Consider the following 5,338-nt stretch of genomic DNA (forward strand, 5'->3'; position numbering starts at 1 on the left):
CACTGGACCACCGGGGAAGTCCCTGAGCACCTGTTTGATGTCAGGCTTGAGCCACGTTGGTACTGGGTCTACAAGAAGGAACAAGACAGTCTTCCTGCCTTCAAGGCACCTGTCCAGCAGCAGCACCAGCACCAGCAGCAACAGCAGGACTGGATCGGGTTGAATAGCCTGGGCTTGGGGAGGGAGCACTTCCTGAAGGAGATGACGTCTGAGCTGGGTAGTTCTCCAGGCAGAGGTGGGGAGGAGGAAGAAGGGTGGCCCAGGCAGTAGGATCCCTGGGTGCCAATGCCCAGAGGTGGGAGGAGAAATCACAGCATGTACAAGGAACAGAGTTTTCTGATACGGGTTGGGGCCGGCGGTGGGGGTGGGGGAGGAGAGGTGAGATGTGATATTGTATGGGACATATTTATACTAAAATATTATTAGTTGTTTATCTGAAATGCATATTTTAACTGGGCATCCTGTATTTTTTTATTTGTTATATCTTGCTGTCATGTTAAGAAGCAGCAGTTTACCCTTTGGGGATATTTTATGTGTTTTTCTTTCTTCCTTCCTTCCTTCCTTTCTTTCTTTCTTTCTTTCTTTCTTTCTTCCTTTTTTATTGAGATGAGATGATGGTAAAAGTAGCAGATCAGGGGGAGGGATAAATCAGGAATTTGGGAGGAACAGATACACAGGACTATACAGAAAATAGATAAACAACAAGGACCTACTGTATAACACAGGGAACTCTATTTGATATTTTGTAATAACCTATATGGGAAAAGAACTTGAGAAAGAATACATGTATATATTCATATACATATACATGTAACTGAATCACTTTGCTATACACCTGAAACTAACACAACATTGTAAACTAGCTATACTTCAATTAAAAAAAAAGTAGCAGATCAGCTCTCCTGCCTGGCTTGAGCCATCCTACACCGACATAGCAACATAGCAATCGTAGTTACTTTACCCAGGACTTGCCAGAGCCTGACTCGACTCTACCTGCCCAGCCTCATCTCACTGAATCCTCCCAGGAGCCTCAGGGGCAGGTGCCGTTATTATTCCCAAATGACTGATGGGGGAAGATGATCAGAGAGGTTAGGTCCTGTACTAGACACACAGAGTCCAGAGGGAGTTGGGACAAAAAAACACACCTCATTCTCACTGGTTCTCCCATCCCTGCCACTATGTGGTTTTTATATTTCCATGTTACTTTCCACCCAGATATAGTTTTACAGGGTTGCTGTTAGCGAAAACAAAATTTTGAAATCTGCTATTTTCACTTAATATTATATCAAAATTTCCCATTTTTTAAAAAAAATTATTTATTTATCTATTTTATTATTTATTTATTATTTATTTTGGCTGCTCTAGGTCTTAGTTGACACATGTGGGCTTCTTAGTTGTGGCATGCATGCAGGATCTAGTTCCCCCACCAGGGATCGAACCCAAGGCCCCTGTATTGGGAGTGCAGAGTCTTACCCACTGAACCACCAGGGAAGTCTCCCACCACCCCCAACTTTTTAAGTGTGTCTATGTAATGATATTGCACTAGAAGCAGAAGCATAACCATGCTTGGATTTTATGAAGTGCTTGACAGGAAGTGGGCTTGGGGGTGGCCCCTGGAGGTGGGGACACCATGCAAGGCTACCCAGTAACCAGGACAGAGATGGTGAGAGTCTAGCTCACTGTGATTTAGAAATCTGCCCCCCATCCCAGACATCTTTTTTCTTGGCTTTAAAAAATATGTACTACGTATGCAGAATTTAGAATGTTTTGGAAAGTTAAAGAAGCAGGAAAAATAAAACCTCATGCTCAGGGTCTGAATTGCTACATCATTTTGGGTAAGTATACCTGGCAGGACTTATTCAAGTTGAAAACACCCACATATCACTAAACCCATAGATTCTACTTCTAGAAAACTATTCTACACAAGTAAGATCTTTTTTGGTAAGATGTGAAGAGACACATGTTGACATCAGAGTAGGAAGTGTAGATGCACAGCTGTTAATGTTACTTCAGAGCACAGACTGGGGGGAGGTGAATTAGTAACTTTTAAAACATGTAGGGAGGGCCTCCCTGGTGGCGCAAGTGGTTGGGAGTCCGCCTGCCGATGCAGGGGATACGGGTTCGTGCCCCGGTCTGGGAGGATCCCATATGCCGCGGAGTGGCTGGGCCCGTGAGCCATGGCCGCTGAGCCTGCGCGTCCGGAGCCTGCGCGTCCGGAGCCTGTGCTCTGCAACGGGGGAGGCCACAACAGTGAGAGGCCCGCATACCGCAAAAATAAATAAATAAATAAATAAAATAAAACATGTAGGGACTTCCCTGGTGGCTCAGTGGTTAAGAATCCGCCTGCCAATGCAGGAGACATGGGTTCGAGCCCTGGTCCGGGAAGATCCCACATGCCGCGGAGCAACTAAGCCCGTGAGCCACAACTACTGAGCCTGGGCTCTAGAGCCCGAGAGCCACAACTACTGAGCCCTCATGCCACAACTACTGAAGCCCGTGTGCCTAGAGCCCGTACTCTGCAACAAGAGAAGCCACGGTAATGAGAAGCCCGCGCACCGCAACGAAGAGTAGTCCCCACTGCCCGCAACTAGAGAAAGCCCGTGCACAGCAACAAAGACCCAACACAGCCAAAAATAAATAAATAAATAAATTTATATTTTAAAAACACACACTAAAATATATCCGTGTATTAAAAAAATCCCAAACCCTAGGAAGAACCTCTGTAAATATTTTGATGTATTTTCTTCATTTGCTTTTCCACGGATCAATATTTTGCATGCATCAGGTACCTACAATTTTGTAGTTTGCTTCTTTCTTTTTTTTTTTTTTTGCTTCATATCATTTGCATGCTTCCAAATTGTAAAATGGTATTTATGAATACCATTCGGAGTGACTGTTTACCATTTCATCATGTGGACCATTTAACCAATCCCCTATTGTCATTTACTTTGTGTACGATTTTGCCATTATTATAAATGACACTTTAAAAATATGATCATACATTAATTTTTAAAATATTTTGAAATATAGTTGATTTATAGTGTGTTAGTTTCAGGTGTACAGCAAAGTGATTCAGTTATATATATATAAATATATATACAAATATATATATACAAGTATATATATAAATATATATATATACAAGTATATATATAAATATATATATATATATTCTTTTTTTACATTCTCTTCCATTATAGGTTATTACAAGGCATTGGGAATCATTACTCATACATTAATTTTCAAATGCAAATGAAACGAGTGACCAGTGAGTACCTGTAAGTCACAGGTGTGCTCCTGGCACCGGGGTTCCAAATCCAAGCTTACAGTCTGGTTAGAGAGACCGACCATCAAGCATACAGTCTACAAATGCAGTTAATTTCCTTAAAACAAAATCCCAGAAGAGGAGTTACTGGTCCAAGGGGGTATGATGATTTTAAAAGATTTTTTTTGTTGTTGTTGTTGTACCTGGGCCTCTCACTGTTGTGGCCTCTCCCGTTGCGGAGCACAGGCTCCGGACGCGCAGGCTCAACGGCCATGGCTCACGGGCCCAGCCGCTCCGCGTCATGTGGGATCTTCCCGGACCGGGGCACGAACCTGTGTCCCCTGCATCGGCAAGCGGACCTTCAACCACCGCGCCACCAGGGAAGCCCAAAGCTTTTTATTTTTGGCTCTTACTGCCAAATTCATGTTCATGAATTTTGAGGTAATTTGTATGCTTCCAGTAGTATAGGAGAGTGATTACCCACCAGACCCCTGACTGTGTTTGAAGGTTATCATTTGAAACTGATTTCCAATTTGTTAAAAAAGCAAAGAAAAAAGTTTTAATTTGCATGTCTTTGGTTAGTAGGGCGTTGACAGCTTTTCAGTAGTTTCTTCAAATAGTCCTCCGCTGAGCTCCATTCCAGGGATGTTTCTTTGCTTCTTCACTGATGTTTGATACTTCCTTTTTCATCACGTTCTTACCATTTCTGGAATCTGTTTGTAGGCTTTCTGTTTCTGGGTCAGATTGCCCTGAGTTGAGTACAGTAGCTTCACAGTTTGTTTTAATACGTTAGGGCAAGTCCACCTTTTTCCTTTTTCTGTTCCCAAGGAGGGAAATGATAGCTGTTTGGGGTTATTTACTCTTCCAGCTGAAGTGAGAATTTTGTTAAGTCTCAGAACCGTCCTGCTAGGGTTGCATTAAAGGTACACGTTTAGGGCTTCCCTGGTGGCGCAGTGGTTGAGAGTCCACCTGCCGATGCAGGCGACGAGGGTTCGTGCCCCGGTCCAGGAAGATCCCACATGCCGCGCCGCGGCTGGGCCCGTGAGCCATGGCCGCTGAGCCTGCGCGTCCAGAGCCTGTGCTCCGCAACGGGAGAGGCCACAACGGTGAGAGGCCCGCGTACCGCAAAAAAAAAAAAAAAAAAAAAAAAAAGTACACGTTTATTTGGAAGAACGAAGCCACAGTCAGCCTTCCTGGGGAGTCTCGATTCCAGTCTTGACTGGTAAATCTGGGCCCCTCACAGGCTTTAGCTGGCTCGTCCTATTATTTTGTGTCCAAAGTGGGGAGAGGTTCATCAAGTGACCCCTAGAGCAGCGTCGCGGCCCCCGGCGCGCTCCAGCCCCTCCGAACAGCCTGGGGGCGGCCGGCCGGCCGGCCGGGGGGCATCGCTTAACCCCGGGGGCCTGCGAGGGGCTGCGGCCACCGGAAGGGGCTGGCTGAGCTCGGCGAGTGGCGACCTCCGCGCCCTCGGAGCAGATAGGGCCGGCGGGGCTGCGTGGGGCCGCGGGCCGGGCCGGGGGCTGCCTTCTCCGGACCCGGAGGCCCAGGACCCCAGACCGGACCACGCCGTCTCCAGCCTGCGGCTGCGAGGTGACGCTGGCCGCTCGCGGGGGCACGGAGCGGGACTGCCAGGGGTCAGGGTCAGGCTCAAGAGGTGTAGGCTCCGAGTGTGGGGTCCGAGCCCCCATCCGAGGGGTGCGGTCCGGTGTGCCGGGGCTGAGGTCGCGGCGCCAGCCCCGCACCCGCGGTCGGTCCGCCACACGCCGGGGTCGGGGTCCTGGCTCCGGGTCCCGGCTCCGGGTCCCTGCTCCTTCCGCGCGCCCCTCCCCCACGGCGCCGCCGCGCGGCCGCCTAGCCCCCGCCCAGGCCCCGCCCAGGCCCCGGCCCCGCCCCGGTCCGCCCCGCCTCGCCGCTCGCCCATTCAGATGTGGGTCAGGGGTGAGCGGGCGGTGCCGACGTCACAAGCTTCCAAGATGGCGCCGAGCGGGCGGCTGTGAGCGGCGCTCGGGCGCGCGGGGCGGGGAGCCGAGCCGGGCCGGCGGCGGACGGACGGGGCGGGCGCGGGCGGCGCGG

This window comes from Mesoplodon densirostris, chromosome 15 (assembly GCF_025265405.1).
Source record: "Mesoplodon densirostris isolate mMesDen1 chromosome 15, mMesDen1 primary haplotype, whole genome shotgun sequence".
Classification (NCBI taxonomy): Eukaryota; Metazoa; Chordata; class Mammalia; order Artiodactyla; family Ziphiidae; genus Mesoplodon; species Mesoplodon densirostris.